We start from the raw sequence: 21523 nt of genomic DNA, 5'->3' as shown, positions 1-21523 counted from the left end.
TAGATTTTTGACAAAAAGACTAAAAATTAAAAATATGAATCTAAAGGATTTTTAAACCTGAATTTCTTATTTAATCAATTTTTTTTTTCTTTCACTCAGGCCTCACCAGTAGTTAAGGAATCCTTCTATAAAGTTTACATCAGTCTTCTGAGGTTGTTCTCTTTGTTCATATTTATGCTCTTGTCATTCTCTGCATTCTAGAATTTTATCATCTTCTAATTCTTTTTAAAAATTATTTAGAAGAGCTCTTTTTTAATTCCTTGTTGCCATATCTTGATCTTCTTTCCTCCTCTACACACTTGCACCATGATATTCTGCCTCACCCCAGATCCAGAACAATGGAGTCAAGCATTTATGGACAAAGACCTCTGAAGCTGGAAAGTAAAGTAATACTTTATATCTTGTCTTTAGAACAGAAGGTGTGAGCGATAATCACTAACCAGATGAAATTGCCACTATTCTATTGATAAAGAAAAAATATTATGACAAACTGAAGAGACAATAAAACACTGTCCTATCGCTGTGAGTTTTACTGAAGCTCTTTGGTGACATATAAATGCAGTGAAATATTAGACGAGCAAATACAGGTCACTAGTAGTTGGGTAAGAGGCAAAGGTTTTCAAAGTTGAATATTCACAAAATATTGCCAAATAACAGACAACTCAGCTAGAAACACAACAGCACCTACTGGAACTGGGTTAGAAAAGATGTGACATAAACTAATCCCCAAAAGCTGAAGGGTGAATGTACTCGCTTAAATGTGCATGCTAACACACAACAAGGAGGGAGAGGAAGAATAGAAGTTCAGTAGATTAGACAAAGGAGAATAAAGAGAAGGGAGAAGGGGCAGGAATAGAAAATACAGTGGAATGAATATGACTTAGCTTTCCTATGTACACATATGAATACACCACTGTGAATTGCCACTTCATGTACAACAACAAGACTGGGGTCCTAATTAGAATAAGATGTACACCATGTAAGTATAAATATGTCAAAAATACACTCTAGTATCTTGTATAACTAAAAATGAAAAAATGGACAAAAAATAAAATTAAAAGTCTTAGTCAAAGAAAGCTGTCTTTATCTATTTCAGGGAAATTGAATCTTCAGGCTTAACTGGCTCACATTTTTCTGTTTTTGTTGTGTTGTTGTTGTTGTTGCTTTTGAACAACGCCTCCAGTTCAAGGTCAACATCATTTGAGAATCATTAATAAATACTGGAATAAATTCTCCAGTCCACACAGTTAGGTGTACTGCAGGTGGGTCTGGGAACTAAGTCTAATGAGTTTCCCCATGAAATTAAGCCAGCATAGCCACAAATATGATGGCTGGAGACAGTTCCTCCCAACTGTTTGACTATCTGCTCAACCTGATGTGTCAAGTTCTTCAGTTGTCCCCACATTGGCGGTTTTGCATTCTGGGTCTACAGTCTTCTTCACCTTCCACTTCATCCTTCTCAGCTTCTTGTTCCTAGTGGAGATCAGGATCAATGCCTCCGCTTCAAGCTTCAGATCCTCCTTGACGGTGATGAACGTGTGGCACGCTCAGATACCCAGATAGGATAAACTGCACCTTTGAGTGACACAGACATGGCTTGTATGCCATATTATCCTGAATATTGTCCATTCCATGGTCCTGTTTGTAAGTTTCTCCACCAAACTGGGCCTGACAGGCCCCTTGCAGTGGTAGTCGGCTCAATAGTGTGAAATTCAACATCCAAATTTAAGAAATCTAAAACAAAGAGAGCATGATTCAAACAATTTTGTGGGGTTCTATCTCCCCCTTTGATTTTTGTAATGGTAATTTAAGGGACAAGTGAGATTGCTCTACAGTAACATGGCCTTGGGGATTATAATGAATACCTGTTCAGTGATCAATAAAACTGTCAAAAAGAAATAGATAAGTAAGACAACTAGCAGTGTTAATTTATAGAGGATGGCCCAGCACTCCAAAAGCAGCTAAATGGAAAAAAAATGATTGATGAGTAGTTTTCTTCTGTACGAGAAGTGGTCAAAATGAAATGAGAACAAGTGTCAATAATAACATGAACATAACACTGACTGCCAAATTGAGAGAGGTGGTTTGGCTGAAAACCATGGGAATTAACCCTAATAGGTAAGACTAGAGTATGTATTACATTGATGAACAGTTGATGAAAAATTTGTTGTGTAAGCCAGAAGCATTCTGATAATGAAAATTTTGAGAGGCTTGAGCACAATCATTAGGAGACAACTACTGACAAGCGGCAACAAGACAATCATCTATAGCATTACCTGTTGGTAAAGGAATTTCTCATGTATCCAATAAAACAAGGATACTTATGCACTCAAATTGTGTTTTGTAAAGTATGAAATAAATGAAATAAGTCTTCTGATTGTATATGTCCAATGGTAGCTGTTTCAATGTGCATAGCTACTCCAACTGTGTAGGCACAGTCACCATAGATATTAACTGGCTTATTAGCAAAATGAAGCAAGGCACAAATGAGAGCTTGATGATCTTCTCATTGTGCAGAGATGTAGGAGTCTGCACCACCTTAGTGTGAGCAAGGCTATGGTAACCAGCCTCGCCTGGACTGGAGTCATCTGTATACACTGTGACTGCCTCAGCTTTCTGCTAAGCGTGTACAATTTTGGGGAAAATAAAAAAGGTTAAAGTAGAAAATTGAATACGCTTATCATGGAGATAATGATTTTCTACTTGACCAGGAAAATTAGCAAAAGGTACTTGCCATGCACTTGAAGATTGACAAAGCCAATTTTGTTTTGGAACTGAAAAAGGCACCACAATAAAATAAGGCTCGGCTCCCACCAATTCTATGACTCGACTTCTGCCTTTAATAAAATCTGAGCAACAAAATCATAAAAATGCAGTAAAAGATTTTGAAGGAGACTGAGCAAAAGGAAGTCATTTGATAACTCGTGAAGACTGTGATACAGCCTCTATGGAAGTATGAGAAGTAGAAAATATCAACACATGTATAGGCTTCTGTAAATTAATTCTAGTAAGCTGTGCAGTCTTGAGAGCAGCTTCCAGGTTTACTAATGCAGCCTTTGCTTCTGCTGTGAGTTGTCAAGGAGAGGCCAGAGAGGGATCTCCACATAAATATCAAATAAAGGACTTAAATCTGCACTGGTGATTATAAACCATATCACAACCAATTAATATCTCCCAACAACATTTGAAAAATCATTAAGAGTATGCAAAACATCATTTCTCATTTGTAAGTTCTGTGGATGAATCATGTAGCCATCAGTTATGCTGCTTGGATACTGAACGGGGAGAGCAGATGCTATGCACAAACCCACTGAGGTAAGTGAGGATTACAAGTGAACAAAAATTTTAAAAACATATCTGAATTAAAATGTGCCATAAGTATGTCATTCATGTAATGAATAATATATGCATCAGGATTGTTCTTACATGGGAGCAATTGCTTGAGCTAGAAAAGTCTGACATAGGTAGGACTATTAGCAATTATCTGTGGCAAAACCTTCCAACAATATCTCTCAACTGGCTTCTTGAATTTAATAGCTGGAACACTGAATGCAAAATGCCTACAATCAGTTGGATATAAAGGTATAGTGAAAAAAATCTTTTAAGTCTATTATTTTTAAATGATAATCAATAGAAATAGCTATAGGAGAAGAAAGTCCATTAACTCTCTTCCAAATGATCCATTAACTCCATAGTCGGATTAATTGCTCAGACATCTTGTAATAATCTCCAATTACCAGATTTTTCTTTATTACAAAAATAGGAGCATTCCATGAGCTAAATGTAGGTCCAATGTGATCAGCTTTACCTGTTCTTGGACAAACATATGAGCCATCTGAAGTTTCTCTCTTTTGAGGGGTCATTGATCAACCCAGACAGGATTATCTGACAGCCAATTCATTTTTTTTCTGCTCTTCACTGGGCTGGAGAAGAGAACAAGGCCCCTATTGAAAAGCTGATTAGGTAAATATCCCAATCCATGCCATCCTTCTTGAGAAGATTATGCTACAGATGAACACTTCCTTGTTGTTGTTGTTGTTTTTTCCCAACCCCCTACTGGGGATAAATTCTTGTTTATAAATTTGGAATGTAGCCACCAAGCTAGGACTTATCATTAAAACTCCTATGCTACTTAGAATATCAGGGCCCCACAAATATACTGAAAAAATCTCAAGGCCATAAGGTTTGAAAAGTTCCTTATTATCTTCAGGATTTTTCCATCAAAGATATTGGGCATTCTTCACAGGCTGAGAACTGTGACCTATATCTTCCACATTAGCAGAGGCCCTGTGTAAGGACCATCCTTTAGGCCAATGAATTGTAGATATAACAGACATATCTGTCCCAAACTATGACACCTTTAAAAATCTTTCCATTTATATTAAGATCCAGATGGGATCACTCTTGCTTGACTATCTGAGCCAAGTATGCCCTAAGAGATGACCTTTATCACCTCTGGGTTCTTTGACAAAATATTTTCCTCTTGAATGGTAAGGTAAAAGAAGAATTTGAGCTATGATATTTTCTTTGACAATGGAAGTACCTTAACAATGGAAATATTGGCAAGCTATAACTTTTATTTCCCCAGTAAAAATCTGAATGTATCTGCCCTGGTAAAACTTGAAACCCTTTCATAGCTAAAATACTTCATCCTAATGTAAGTCCCACTATGCCAGAGGGCAAAGGGCCATAAATATCAGTAGGTATGGCCTGGGGTCACATCTCCGGAGTTGATACACTTTTGGCAGTGAGATGGAGGTCCAGTCCTACACTTCCTTCCCTGGCCCTCTAAAGGTCCCATTGGAGGGTCATAAGGTTTGTCTGGATTGTATGGCTGTTCTGGAATGAGCAACAGTGCCCCCACTGTTTGGCAGTGTAGGGGCAGACCCTCCCTCCTGTTTTCCAACTGCGGGGTTAATTGCCTGTCTGCATCTGTTCATGATTTACACTCATTAACCCAATATTTACTGTGAGTACAATGTGGACATAGCCGTGTTTTATTTTTTTAGGCAAGCAGCTGCCAACAGTCTCTGGACAAATGTGTAGGCTTGCCACAGTTAAAACACCCCTTTTATGATTTTTTTCAAGAGTCTGTAAATCTTCTTTTAAATCTGTAGTTACTCTGTGCACATATGCAATACCAACATTGGCATAGAGGCACATAAAATCCAAAATCATTCCTTTCTTTTTATGAATACAGACCACCTCCTGGCAGGCTTTATTAGCATTGTACAAAGCCAGCTGTTTAACTAACTATTCACCAGCATCTGGGTCCCCTTCACTCAATTAACTGCTTGATACAAGCATACTATAAAGTCTGTGTAGAGCATGTGGAGAGCTTGTCTAACCTGGATGATATCCATAGTTTCTTCTCCTTCAGTAGGCAACATTCTCCATGCCCATTTAGCACAAACATTTATTTGCAGATAGGTTTGAAAATCAAAATTCAGCTGATAACTTAAGTCAGCTTATTGTCCAGTTTCAGTCAGCATTCCCAGAGTAACATTAACTCCTTGAGCTCAATTTGTCTCCACCTGGTTTGCACTAAACTCTATCCAGTTATATTTCCACATTAAATAGTGGTGCCCTGACAAGAAAGCTTTAGCTAGCATAATCCAGTCATTAAGTGGCATGTCTTTATTAGCAAGCATTTTTAATAAACTCTGAACAAAAGGAGCTGTGGGGCCATATATAAAGCAAACAGACTTAAAACTCTTTGAAGTTTTTTTTTTTTTTTTTTTTTTTTTTTTTTTTTTTTTTTTTTTTTTTTTTTTTTTAAGAAATGGGCTCAAGTGATTGAAATGGCTGACCAGAATTATTTGGATCAGTTCTTTCAAAGATTGGATACGCTCAAAACCATTCCATGTTTTCTCCTGACACTCTTATTGCTCAGACTTTGTTGTAATAGCAATAACATTTTTGATGCAGGCACCCTTAATTTTAATTTAGTCCCAGTCAAGGGCTGAGGTGCATGAGCCAAAATAACTGTAGTCAAATTAGAAAAATTGTGAACTAACTCCTTTTCTTCCTCAAATTCCTCCTCAGGGTCTTGTCTGAAATCCTGTTCTCTTTCATCCTGAATGCTTCTGTCCAGATCAAATGCCTCCTCCCCACCCCTCCTGCCTCCTCTCAGGAGACAAAGTCCCCTACAAAGGAGGGGGAGGTGCCACAGGCTGAAAACTCTTGGGTAAAGTCTCTACAGCCTTTAATGACATTTTAAAAGCCAGAAATCAAGTCAGAAGCAGACCATTTCACACTCCCATGAGATGGATCAAGCCAATCTCATATCAAGGTCCATAGAGTAAAATTTTCTATGGGGATCTTGTTCAGTTCCTAGGCTGAATGTCTAAAACAAAGCTATTTACCAAGTTTCTGCCTAGTCTCTATGTTTTACTCAGCTTTTTCACTGCTGTGACTGAAAGACCCAACCAGAACAACTATAGAGGAGGAAAAGTTTATTTAGGGGCTCACAGTTTCAGAGATCTCAGTCCATAGAGGCTGCATGCATTCCTTGGGGCTCTAGGTGAGGCAGGATATTATGGCTACAGAGTGTGGCAGAGAGAAGCAGCTCACATGACAATTAGGCAGTAGAGACAGAGATTTCACTCTCCAGATACAAAATATATACTGAAAAGTCATCCCCCCGATGCTCACTTCTACCAGCCACACTGTGCCCACTTTCAGTTACCATTCATTTAATCCTTATCAGAGTATTAATTCACTCATTATGTTAAGGCTTTCATGACCCAAAGATTTCCAACTCTGAGATTCCCACATTGTCTCACATGTGAACACACACCTCACATTCAAACCATAAAACTCTACATCTACCTTTCCTTCCTCAGGAAACCAAGGACAAGTGTCAATAGAAAACTCTCAAAACTGCACCAGCTGTGCCTTTGTTACAGTGCTGCCCTGTGATTTAAGTATAGTCATAAGCATTGCAAAATAAAGATCTCTTTCTTTAGATCCAGTTTACCCCATATTTTTAAGCTAGCTATATAAACTCTTGCTCTCCTTTATCTGACATGTGTCTTCTTTTAGGAATGTCCCCAAAATGAGAACTTTTGAGTCTTTGGGGCCCTGTTCTAGGAGCCTACTTCCATGTCCTACATGATCATTTACTTAGATTCCAAAACTGGGTGGCAAAGGGATTGAAAAAAGACAAACCAACACAAAAGTAGAGAAAAAGCTGGGACCCAGTGGATTAGCCAAACTCTGAGGGAAGATGACTGACAAAAAGCAAACTCAGCACATTTATTATATAGGTTTAAACATCACAAGGATTTATTGTGAGAAAGTTTCTTCAAGATAAACAGAACCAAAGTTAGTAGTAAAAGCAGTACAATTAGTACTACCAATTCTCTACCTCTGCGCAGCCAGCATTTGAACTCAAGGTTATGAAATTTTGCTAAGAAATTTCCAAAAGAGGCATTGCCTCTGTCTCTGGGCAGTTCAAAGACCAAAATTCATTTTCCCAACACAAATCAGATACTCTGATTATTTAATGTGTTGCAAGATATAAATAATGGAGCTGGGGATGTGGCTCAAGCAGTAGCACGCTTGCTTGGTGTGTGTGCAGCCCGGGTTCGATCCTCAGCACCACATACAAACAAAGATGTTGTGTCCACAGAAAAAAAAAAAAAAGACAACAAAAAACTAAAAAATAAATATTAAAATTCTCTCTCTCTCTCTCTCTCTCTCTCTCTCTCTCTCTCTCTCTCTCATATCTCTCTCTCTCTCTTAAAAAAAAAGATATAAATGAAGGTAGGCGGAACTGTGACCACTGGCAGAAGAGGCGCAGCGGCCTGCTGAGGGGCAGAGTCGCCCCCTCCCCCCGCGCCTGCAAGGTAGGCGGAACTGTGACCACCAACGGATCAGGCCCAGTGGCCCGCGGAGGGGCAGAGCTGCCAACCACGCCTGCAAGGTAGGTGGACCTCCGTCCCCCTGGCAGAACAGGCACAGCGGCCTGCTGAGGGTCAGAGGCGCCCCCTCCCCCCGCGCCTGCAAGGTAGGCGGACCTGTGACCCACCGGCAGAACAAGCCCAGCGGCCCGCAGAGGGGCAGAGCCGCTGCCCGCTCCTGCAAGGTAGGCGGACCTGCTACTGACCGGCAGAGCAGGCCCAGCGGCCTGCTGGTGTGGTAGGCACATTACCCCAATTGGAGGAGGGGCAGAGCCGCTGCCCACGCCTGCGAGGGAGACTTTGCAACTATACAAGAGCAATATAAATATATAGGGGGAAAATTCAATAGCACAACAGTTTCACCAAGCAGAAAGAAACACGAACAGTATGAAGAGACAAGGAAAGAAAGGACCACAAGCAATGCAGGTCAACTCAACGTTGGAAGAGCTAATATCTGCAGCAGATGGAATGTCAGATAAAGAATTCAGGATATACATGCTTCAGATGATCTGGAGTCTCAAGGAAGACATCAGACAGCAAAATCAGACAATGAAAGATCACTTCAACAATAAATTACATAAACAAATCCAAGAAGCAAAAGATCAACTATACAGGGAGATAGAGGATATAAAAAACAAACAAACAGAAATCCTAGAAATGCAGGAAGCAATAAACCAACTTAAAAACTCAATTGAGAATACTACCAGCAGAGTAGAACACTTAGAAGATAGAACATCAGACAATGAAGACAAAGTATTTCAACTTGAAAAGAACATAGACAGCTCAGCAAGACTGTTAAGAAACCATGAGCATAACATCCAAGAAATATGGGATTACATAAAGAGACCAAACTTAAGAGTCATTGGGATACAGGAAGGGATAGAGGTTCAAACCAAAGGAATGAGCAATCTATTCAATGAAATTATATGAGAAAACTTCCCAGACTTGAAGAATGAGACATAATCCCAAATCCTAGAAGCCTACAGGACACCGAATGTGCAAAATCATAAGAGATCCACACCTAGACATATTATAATGAAGATGCCCAACATACAGAATAAGGAGAGAATTTTAAAAGCTACAAGAGAAAGGAAGCAGATTACATTTAGGGGTAAGCCAAATAGGATAAGAGCTGATCTTTCAACACAGACTCTGAAAGCTAGAAGATCCTAGAATAACATATTTCAAACACTGAAAGAAAATGGGTTCCAAACAAGAATTGTGTATCCAGCGAAATTAAGCTTCAGGATGGAAGATGAAATTAAAACCTTCCACGATAAACAAAAGTTAAAAGAATTTGCAGCTAGAAAACCATCTCTTCAAAACATCCTCAGCAAAACATTACAGGAAGAGGAAATGGAAAATAACAATGAAAACCAACAGTGGGAGGTAGGACACTAAAGGTGGGAAAATAATCAAAGAGGAAAACAAACCATGTTTAGTAACATAAATAAACAAATATGGCTGGAAGAACAACCCATATCTCAATAATAACCCTATATGTTAATGGCTTAAACTCACCAATTAAGAGACACAGGCTAGTAGAATGGATCACAAAACAAGACCCAACAATATGCTGCCTACAGGAGACACATTTGATAGGAAAAGACATACATAGGCTGAAGGTGAAAGGTTGGGAAAAATCATATCACTCATATGGACTTCGGAAACAAGCAGGAGTATCCATACTCATATCAAATAAAATAGATTTCAAGCCAAAGTTAATCAAAAGGGACAAAGAGTGACACTACATACTGCTCAAGGGAACCATATACCAACAAGACATAACAATCATAGATATATATGCCCCAAACAATGGTGCAGCTATATTCATCAAACAAACTCTTCTCAAGTTCAAGAGTCTAATAGACCACCATACAATAATCATGGGAGACTTCAACACACCTCTCTCGCCACTGGACAGATCTTCCAATCAAAAGTTGAATAAGGAAACTATAGAACTCAATAACACAATTAATAACCTAGACTTAATTGACATATATAAAATATACTACCCAACATCAAGCAGTTACACTTTTTTCTCAGCAGCACATGGATCCTTCTCAAAAATAGATCATATATTATGTCACAGGGCAACTCTTAGACAAAATAAAGGAGTAGAGATAATACCATGCATCTTATCTGATAATAATGGAATGAAACTGAAAATCAACGATAAAAGAAGGAAGGAAAAATCATGCATCACTTGGAGAATGAACAATAGGTTACTGAATGATCAATGGGTTATAGAAGACATCAAGGAGGAAATTAAAAAATTCTTAGAGATAAATGAAAACCCAGACACAACATATCAGAATTTATGGGACACATTGAAAGCAGTTCTAAGAGGAAAATTCATTGCTTGGAGTTCATTCCTTAAAAAAAGAAAAAAAAAACAACAACAAATAAATGATCTCATACTTCATCTCAAAATCCTAGAAAAAGAAGAGCGAAACAACAGCAAAAGAAGTAGAAGGCAAGAAATAATTAAAATCAGAGCAGAAATTAATGAGATTGAAACAAAAGAAACAATTGAAAAAATTGACAAAACTAAAAGTTGGTTCTTTGAAAAAATAAATAAAATCAACAGACCCTTAGCCATGCTAATGAATAGAAGAAGAGAGAGAACTCAAATTACTAGCATACGGGAAGAAAAAGGCAATATCACAACAGACACTTCAGAAATACAGAAGATAATTAGAAATTATTTTGAATCCTTATACTCCAATAAATTAGAAGATAGTGAAGGTATCCATAAATTTCTTAAGTCATATTATCTGCCCAGATTGAGTCAGGAGGATATAGACAACCTAAACAGACGAATATCAATTGAGGAAATAGAAGAAATCATCAGAAGACTACCAACTAAGAAAAGCGCAGGACCGGATGGGTATACAGCAGAGTTTTACAAAACCTCATTAAGAGGAACTAATACCAATACTTTTCAAGCTACTTCAGGAAATAGAAAAAGAGGGAGAACTTCCAAATTCATTCTATGAGGCCAAAATCACCCTGATTCCTAAACCAGACAAAGACACTTAAAAGAAAGAAAACTACAAAAAAAAATCTCTAATGAACGTAGATGCAAAAATCCTCAATAAAATTCTGGCAAATCGGATACAAAAACATATCAAAAAAATTGTGCACCATGATCAAGTAGGATTCATCCCTGGGATGTAAGGCTAGTTCAATATATGGAAATCAATAAATGTTATTCACCACATCAATAGACTTAAAAATAAGAAACATATGATCATCTCGATAGATGCGGAAAAAGCATTCAACAAAGTACAACATCCGTTTATGTTCAAAACTCTAGAAAAACTAGGGATAACAGGAACATACCTCAATATTGTAAAAGCAATCTATGCTAAGCCTCAGGCTAGCATCATTCTGAATGGAGAAAAACTGAAGGCATTCCCTCTAAAATCTGGAACAAGACAGGGATGCCCTCTCTCACCACTTCTGTTCAACATATTTCTCGAAACACTGGCCAGAGCAATTAGACAGACGAAAGAAATTAAAGGCACAAAAATAGGAAAAGAAGAACTTAAATTATCACTATTTGAAGATGACATGATTCTATACCTAGCAGACCCAAAAGGGTCTACAAAGAAACTATTAGAGCTAATAAATGAATTCAGCAAAGTGGCAGGCTATAAAATCAACACACGTAAATCAAAGGCATTCCTGTATATCAGCGACAAATCCTCTGAAATGGAAATGAGGACAACCACTCCATTCACAATATCCTCAAAAAAAATAAAATTCTTGGGAATCAACCTAACAAAAGAGGTGAAAGTCTTATACAATGAAAACTACAGAACCCTAAAGAGAGAAATAGAAGAAGATCTTAGAAGATGGAAAAATATACCCTGTTCATGGATAGGCAGAACTAACATCATCAAAATGGCGATATTACCAAAAGTTCTCTATAGGTTTAATGCAATGCCAATCAAAATCCCAACGGCATTTCTTGTAGAAATAGAGAAAGTAATCAGGAAATTCATATGGAAAAATAAAAGACCCAAAATAGCAAAAACAATGCTAAGCAGGAAGTGTGAATCAGGTGGTATAGTGATACCAGACTTCAAACTATACTACACAGCAATAGTAACAAAAACAGCATGGTACTGGTACCAAAACAGGCAGGTGGACCAATGGTACAGAATAGAGGACACAGAAACCAATCCACAAAACTACAACTATCTTATATTTGATAAAGGGGCTAAAAGCATGCAATGGAGGAAGGATAGCATCTTCAACAAATGGTGCTGGTCAAACTGGAAATCCGTATGCAACAAAATGAAACTGAATCCCCTTCTCTTGCCTTGCACAAAAGTTAATTCAAAATGGATCAAGGAGCTTGATATCAAATCAGAGACACGGTGTCTGATAGAAGAAAAAGTTGGCTACGATCTACATTCTGTGGGGTCGGGCTCCAAATTCCTCAATAGGACACCCATAGTACAAAATTTAATAACTAGAATCAACAAATGGGACTTACTCAAACTAAAAAGTTTTTTCTCAGCAAAAGAAACAATAAGACAGGCAAATAGGGAACCTACATCCTGGAAACAAATCTTTACTCCTAACACTTCAAATAGAGCCCTAATATCTAGAGTATACAAAGAACTCAAAAAATTAGACAATAAGATAACAAATAACCCAATCAACAAATGGGACAAGGACTTGAACAGACACTTCTCAGAGGAGGACATACAATCAATCCACAAGTACATGAAAAAATGCTCACCATCTCTAGCAGTCAGAGAAATGCAAATCAAAACCACCCTAAGATACCATCTCACTCCAGTAAGATTGGCAGCCATTATGAAGTCAAACAACAACAAGTGCTGGCAAGGATGTGGGGAAAAGGGTACACTTGTACATTTCTGGTGGGACTGCAAATTGGTGAGGCCAATTTGGAAAGCAGTATGGAGATTTCTTGGAAAGCTGGGAATGGAACCACCATTTGACCCAGCTATTCCCCTTCTAGGTCTATTCCCTAAAGACCTAAAAAGAGCATGCTACAGGGACACTGCTACATCGATGTTCATAGCAGCACAATTCACAATAGCAAGACTGTGGAACCAACCTAGATGCCCTTCAATAGACCAATGGATAAAAAAAAAAAATGTGGCATTTATACACAATGGAGTATTACTCTGCATTAAAAAATGACAAAATCATAGAATTTGCAGGGAAATGGATGGCATTAGAGCAGATTATGCTAAGTGAAGCTAGCCAGTCCCTAAAAAACAAATGCTAAATGTCTTCTTTGATATAAGGAGAGTAACTAAGAACAGAGTAGGGATGAAGAGCATGAGAAGAAGATTAACATTAAACTGGGTTGAGAGGTGGGAGGGAAAGGGAGAGAGAAGGGAAATTGCATGGAAATGGAAGGAGACCCTTAGGGTTATACAAAAGTACATACAAGAGGAAGTGAGGGGAAAGGGAAAAATAATACAAGGGGGACAAATGAATGACAGTAGAGGGGGCAGAGAGAGAAGAGGGGAGGGGAGGGGAGGGGAGGGGGGATAGTAGAGGATAGGAAAGGCAGCAGAATACAACAGACACTAGTATGGCAATATGTAAATCAATGGATGTGTAACTGATGTGATTCTGCAATTTGTATATGGGGTAAAAATGGGAGTTCATAACCCACTTGAATCAAAGTGTGAAATATGATATATCAAGAACTATGTAATATTTTGTACAACCAACAATAATTTTTTTTTAAAAAAAGATATAAATGAGATGACCTTGAAAGGCATTATTCATTCATGGTAATGTAATTTTCTTAGTGGATTCCACTCACCATTTTTTCTAGAACAGAGAGATGTCTACATCTTTCTTTGTTCCATTTCTGGAAGGAGGTTGTTCCCAACCATGGGTTGATAAACTCAATGAATTATTTAAGCTTCTTCAGCCATGTGACCTTTCACTGACCAGTCAATAATAAAATTAGGGTGTAACCTGGGGTGCATCAAAACATTCAAAAGGTCCTCATGATAAACTGAAAGTAAATTATAAACTTTGTCTTCAATCACTGTGGCATTTTTGACAGACATAGTGTTTCCTCATCAGGATCCCAATGGACTTCCACAATGAAAAGCTTTTACACATATCACATATCAGCAACATTCATGAGAAATGTTTGTACCTTTAAATAAAACCAACCAATATTTCCTAAGAACCTGAGTTTCATACAGTGCTGTCCTCTAAACCCTAGGGATTCCAGATTTCCTCAGATTCAATGGGTCATTGTGTCCAGAAAAACTAGACGTGAACTCCATTGCCAACTGTAATGGTAGTACAATACTAACACAAAAATGCTTCATAATTTCTACGATTAGAATGAAGGTTAGAACCACACAACATAAACCATGAAAATGAGCTTGAAGTTTTTGGATTAGGAAGGCACAAAAGTCAATGAACTTACAACCCTAAAATTCCTTTATATAGCCTCAGGGCAAAAGAGTGATGGTGTATATGAGAAAAATTTTTCTATTCTTCAGTAATTTATTTTAATGAGTAATTCTGAAGTAAACCTGTAACAGACCTGCAGTTTAAGGAAATATTTCATACATCATTCAAAGTAAAAATTAGCATACTGAACATACAGGATTTGTTTTTGAAAATGAGTTGACATGTGCAATATATAATGTGACGTGTGCTTATCTAAGGTTTTAATAAAACAAAGAAACTTGTAATTAGTCTAAGATTTAGTCTAGATAAAATCTCAAAGAAAACATTGAGTTGTCATCTTAATGTAACTATTTTCCCTTTTGCTTCTGTACATCCTGTATTGTTATAAAGTATAAAATCATATTTGTAGAATATATACATTTTCTAAATTACATCATTTCTAATACACAGTTTTGAAGCTTTTATAAACTAGTAATTTATTCATAAATTATACTAGTTTTATATACTTTTTCAATAATTCTTGTACAATTAAATATTTTTATTTTCTTAATCCCCCTCACTTTATACTATAGGACATTCAAAATAAAATGTTTTCATATCCAAATTTCTTCACTATTTGTTTCAGGAAGACTTCATGACCCATGTGTTGACTGAGTGATGTTTAAGCCATTAGGCAGTGGATCCCGATATCAGGAACTCCCAGTAGGAATCCACTTGTTGAAGAATGCCTGATTCATGTGGTGCCCAGTACTAGCTCACAGATCAAGTTCTAGTACAGCACCGGAAATGTGAGTGACCCTCTAAGAGCCAAACAATCTGCTTACCCCCACCAATAATCTGTTTTTCATGAAGAAGCAAGCACAAGAGACAAGATTCTTCCCACACTTTAATCTTATCCTTACCAATCCCCTTTGATCCATACTGCTATAATTAAAGCAAACCAGGCTCCATCTTTGTTAGACACTGTTCCCCTCTGGTGGGCTTCACCGGTCACTGTCCTCTGCTCTGTAAAATATATTTCTGATCTTTCCTATTTGTTTCATGGTACTATTTTGATAGCTTTTATTTTGCAGCCAGCCCATCTGTCTAAAAGAAACCTTTCCCTCACCTATATGGGATGTGAGCAAGAATTTGTTTCTTTTCAAATTTGTTGATTTTTAAAATTGACAGAAAAAAATTACATTTATTTTGTACAACATGATTTTTATATAAATATATACATTGTGAAATAGTTAAATCCAGCTAATTATATACATTAACTCATATGTATATCATTTTGGTAGTTAGAATATTTAACATCTGCACAGTCTGGGCACAAATCATGAGCCACTTGAAGATTCAAGCAGGAATGAACTTTATTTTTAGAACCCACGCTGCCCACTGCCCACGCACAGTCTCTAGGAACTCCCCAAGAGCTCCACCAGAACTTTGGGAACTTTGCTAGCACTCAACCGGAACTCAACCAGGGAACTCCACCCACGTGAACTCTCTAGGAACTCCACAAGAGCTTAAAAATAGCGGGCACCCTAGGAAGCAGGAACCGCTCCTTCTGGCAAAATGCCAGGCACCAACTTGTCCTGGCCATGGCTCTCAACATCCACTCAGCATTTTTCAAGCATATAGTATGTTGTCACTAATTATTGTCACTGTGCTGTACAATTTATTCTTTGAACTGATTCCACAGATCTAATTGTAATTTTGTATCCTTCAACCAACATATCTCCATTTCCTACTAACCCATACTCCCAATGACCTCACATTTTGGTAACCAGCATACAGGGGTGATGTCATGCACTATTTCTTTCTGCACCTGGCTTATTCCATTTAATATAATGTTTTATGGGTTCATTCCCATTGTAAATGACAGATGTTCCTTCTTTGTAATAGCTGAATAATATTTCACTGTATATATACACCATGTTTTCTTTATATATCCATCCACTAATGGACACTTATCATATATTGGCAATTTTTAATAGTGCTGGAATAAACATGGGAATGCAGATATCTCTTCTGCATTCTGATTTTATTTTCTTTAGATTTATACCAAGAAATGAGATGGCTAGCTCAATGTATTACTTATATATATATATATATATATATATATTTTTATCCATTCATCTATTGAAGGGCATATAGGTTGGTTCCACAGTCTAGCTATTGTGAATTGTGCTGCTATGATCATTGATGTGGCAGTATCCCTATAGTACGCTCTTTTAAGATCCTCAGGGAATAGTCCGAGAAGGGCGACAGCTGGGTCAAATGGTGGATCCATTCCCAGCTTTCCCAGGAATCTCCATACTGCTTTCCAGATTGGCCTCACCAATTTGCAGTCCCACCAGCAGTGTACAAGTGTACCCTTTTCCCCAAATCCTCACCAGCACTTGTTGTTTGACTTCAGAATGGCTGCCAATCTTACTGGAGTGAGATGGTATCTTAGGGTGGTTTTGATTTGCATTTCTCTGACTGCTAGAGATGGTGAGCATTTTTTCATGTACTTGTTGATTGATTGTATGTCCTCCTCTGTGAAATGTCTGTTCAGGTCCTTGTCCCATTTGTTGATTGGGTTATTTGTTATCTTATTGTTTAATTTTTTGAGTTCTTTGTATATTCTGGATATTAGGGCTCTATCTGAAGTGTGAGGGGTAAAAATTTGTTCCCAGGATGTGGGCTCTCTATTTACCTCTCTTATTGTATCTCTTGCTGAGAAAAAACTTTTTAGTTTAAGTAAGTCCCATTTGTTTATTCTTGTTATTAACTCTTGGGCTATGGGCGTCCTATTAAGGAATTTGGAGCCCGACCCCACAGTATGTAGATCGTAGCCAACTTTTTCTTCTATCAGGTGAAGTCTCTGATTTGATATCTAGCTCCTTGATCCATTTTGAGTTAACTTTTGTGCATGGCGAGAGAAAGGGATTCAGTTTCATTTTGTTGCATATGGATTTCCAATTTTCCCAGCACCATTTGTTGAAGATGCTATCCTTCCTCCATTGCATGATTTTAGCCCCTTTATCAAATATAAGAAAGTTGTAATTTTGTGGATTGGTTTCTGTGTCCTTTATTCTGTACCATTGGTCCACCTGCCTGTTTTGGTACCAGTACCATGCTGTTTTTGTTACTATTGCTTTGTAGTACAGTTTGAACTCTGGCATTGCTATACCTCCAGATTCACACTTCCTGCTTAGAATTGCTTTTGCTATCCTGGGTCTTTTGTTTTTCCTAACATCATCAAAATGGCGATATTACCCAAAGTTCTCTACAGGTTTAATGCGATGCCAATCAAAATCCCAATGGCATTTCTTGTAGAAATAGATAAAGCAATCATGAAATTCAAATCGCTATGCTTTTAACACCGAATTGAAGTCTTTCCCCCCAAAGCTCAAGATATCTGTACAGGTTGAGCATCCTTAATCCATATAGCTCTGAAACCTGAAAATTTTAATACCCTTGTGATAACACAAGTAGAAAATTCTACATTCATCTGCTGTGATGGATTATAGTCAAAATGTGCAATAATATTTGTGAAGATTACCTTCAGCTATTTACATAGGTTAAATATAAATACAAACAAATTCTGCCATATTTAGAAATGGGTCTTATATTCAACATATGTCATGGATATGAAAATATTTCAAAAACACAAAGAAAATTTAAAGTATGAAACTCTTGAAATTTAAAAAGTTTTGGTGACAATCCCCTAACAATTACCCACAAATCAATTTCTTAATTACTCAAATTATTTACAAAACTCCAAAGTTCTCAAGACCTGGTGTAGCACCAGATATTCTCTTATTTTCAAAGAATAGATCTGGTTGCAGTTAATTTTGGTAGTGTGGTTCAGTGTACCATGAGTCTTTCCTTTAAGTGATTTTTCTCAGATCTCAATCATACCAAAAGACACAATGGAAAAGTCCAAATGAGTGATTTTTTGTACAAGTCTACATGTCTTCACTATGCAACATCTTATTGAATTCTATGAATTCCACACTAAATAACCACAAAAATCATGAATCTACTTAAACTAATCTACTTAAGTAATAAATTTATATTATAATTAAAATTTAAAATGTTCTTTTACTACTCAATACAGTTGCTAGTTCAGTATTCAAATAGAAAATTCGATTTTTCTGTATTTTCACAAATAAACTTTCCATACTAGTGCACACAATCTAATATCATTCATGCCCAATGTGACCGTAAAATGTCAGAAACAAAATATTTTTATCAAGAAGAACACATAGCATGAGATTGGATTATTAGTCTAAATGAATTGTTACAAAAATCAATATAAACCTTTTAAATAAGTCATTTTATTTTTGTTTACAACCTTTCACTTGGAAATGAAAATGTTCCTCACTAGGTTGCCTAATGCCCCTTTTACATCTTTATTCCTCAGGGTATAGATGAAGGTGTTGACTGTAGAAGTCACCACTCCATAGAAGAGAGCCATGAACTTGGGCTGGTCCCTTGTGATGGAGGAGGAAGGCTGAAGATACATGCTAATAGCTGGACCATAAAATAAGGAAACTACAATAAGATGAGAAGAACATGTTCCAAAGGCCTTTTTCCTTCCCTCAGAAGATTTAATATTAAGTACAGCATGTCCAATACTAGCATAAGAGGCTGAAGATACATGCTAATAGCTGGACCATAAAATAAGGAAACTACAATAAGATGAGAAGAACATGTTCCAAAGGCCTTTTTCCTTCCCTCAGAAGATTTAATATTAAGTACAGCATGTCCAATACTAGCATAAGAGGCAATAATTAAACATAAAGGAATAACTAAAATAAAAATACACCACAGACAGTGCAAGTTCATTAGCTTCCTTTTCACCACAGGCAGTCTTTATCAGAACTGGAATCTCACACAAGAAGTGATCCAGTTTATTGACACCACACAATGGCAATTGTAAGGTAAGTGTGGCTTCCAATAAAGCAAAGAGCACTCCAGTCAGCTACATAACACATGCTAGTAAGATGCAGATGTGTTGATTCACGATGAGGGTGTAGTGCAGAGGCCTGCAGATGGCCACATAGCGGTCAAAGGACATGATAGCCAAGAGAAGACATTCTGTGGCCCCCATAAAGTGGAAGACATAAAGCTAAACTACACATCCTACATAACTGATGGTCTTCTTAGAGCTTCCCAGGTTTAACAGCATCAGAGGCACAATGCTTGTGGTTAAACACATGTCTAAATAGGAGAGGTTGGTGAGGAAGAAATACATGGGACTAATGAGACGGGGGTCTAACTTGGACACCAGAATGATGGCTATGTTTCCCATCATGGTCATGGGGTATGTAATAAGAACAATGAATAGAGGAAGCTTTAGCCAAGGCAGATCATCTAAGCCTAGTAGGATAAACTCTTCAGGGTGGCTTTCATTAATGAGTGCCATTCTCTTCAAGTTGTGTCATCTGTAATAAGGAAGTGGCAAAACTTTACAAAGTGTTATAAGTAATTAAAAAGCATAACCAGACATTGGCCATATGATTACAGAGGATGTTGTGCAATAACTTGGATGGAAGAAGGCAAAATCTGTCACTAGGTGACCAAATTTCTATTTATGACACTCAAGAAATGGCAGTTACATTAAAAAATAGCTAAACATTATGAAACTGAATTTTCTCCTTTGAATAATAAAGGCAGACAATAATGTTCTCCTTATGGTGAAAATTTAATAAGTAGTGGTAACTCTGCTCTAAAACACCCAGACAGTGGTTTTCAAACTTTACCTGCCATAAAAATCAGCCAGGGGTGGGGGGCTGTTTAAATTAAGTTTACTGATTTTTATCTTCAAATGTCTAGTAGAGCAGCTATGGCATGGAGTCCTGGAATCATACGAGTCACTTTGCACAAGCAGTGCTGCAGCATTTCAGAAATGATGGGAAGAGTACAATATCAAGGTAGTGATAGTATAAGAAAGATCAGAAAAATGTAAAGCTCTGAGAATCATCATGATAGGCCTGTCCTACCCCAACAAGTTGGTTGAATAATTTTACCATCTCCATAGGGAGTGAGAAGTCTGGATTTAATCCAATTTCTACTAGCTACTTGGAATTTAGCACGAAATCAAACACTTTCAACATCAGTTTCTTCAGGTATAAATAGTGTGTGTGTGAAGGTACAATGACATAAGTTTCACCATGCTTAAGAATTTATCTAAAAAATGTGTAGTAACAAAAATGTTGGTGAAGATGTGAGGGGAAAGGTATACTTATATATTGCTGGTGGGACTGCAAATTGGTGCAACCATTAGCAGTATGGATATTTCTCAGAAAACTTGGAATGGAACCACCATATGATCCAATTTTCAAATTGGACTTCAAATAAGCATACTACATTGATGCAATAACATCAATGTTTATAGCAGCTCAAACCACAATAACTGGAACCAAACTTGGTTCCCTTCAATAGAATAATGGATAAAAATTATGGTATATATACACCATAGAATATTACTTTACCCTAAAAATGAATGACTTTATGAAGTTTGCCAGTAAATGGATGGATCTGAATACTATCATGCTAAGTGAAAAAGCCAATCCCCAAAAAGCAAAGGTCTAATTTTCTCACTGATATATGAATACTAACACACAATGGTAGCAGGGAGGGGAATTATACAAAGGGGAATGAAGGAAATAGAGAGGGTTTGGGAATAGGAAAGACAGTAGAATGGATCAGACATAACTTTCCTATGATCATATGTGAATACACCACCAGTGAAACTCCACATCATGTACAACCACAAGTATTGGATCCTACTTAGAATAAGTTATACTCCATGTATGTAAAATATTTGAACATATACTCTACTGTTATGTATCCTTGAAAAGAACAAATAAAAAAATAAAACTACACAAAAATAAAAGAAAGTATTTGTTTGTGTATACTTTATTACATGCATAACTATTACTTCAGACCTCAATATGTGTTCTTTTATATTGTATTTTAGATAACTTGTCCTTCTTGTAGAGATTATTCATAATTTTGTCTTAATAAAAGAGTTTGGACAGGTTCCATCGACCCACTAATCATAGGTAACTACAAATACAGTTTCAAATTCCACATCAGCTGCTATCAGCAGAAAATTTGATATCCTAATTCAGGCTCAGAGACTTTTTAAAATATACAAGTTATTTTATATTTCCAGGATGTATGTATGTATGTATGTATTTATGTAT

General features: G+C 37.1%; 1 pseudogene; it reads right to left on the bottom strand.

Annotated features, from left to right (window-relative positions):
* Nucleotides 1-1367: 1367 nt before the first annotated feature.
* LOC139706154 (putative olfactory receptor 2B3) lies at nt 1368-19737 on the bottom strand (annotated as a pseudogene).
* Between the last annotated feature and the right edge of the window lie 1786 nt (nt 19738-21523).

This window comes from Marmota flaviventris, chromosome 6 (genome assembly GCF_047511675.1).
Source record: "Marmota flaviventris isolate mMarFla1 chromosome 6, mMarFla1.hap1, whole genome shotgun sequence".
In the NCBI taxonomy this organism is placed as follows: domain Eukaryota; kingdom Metazoa; phylum Chordata; class Mammalia; order Rodentia; family Sciuridae; genus Marmota; species Marmota flaviventris.
The sequence above is the reverse complement of the archived record's forward strand: the minus strand, read 5'-3'. Positions and strand labels throughout refer to the sequence as shown.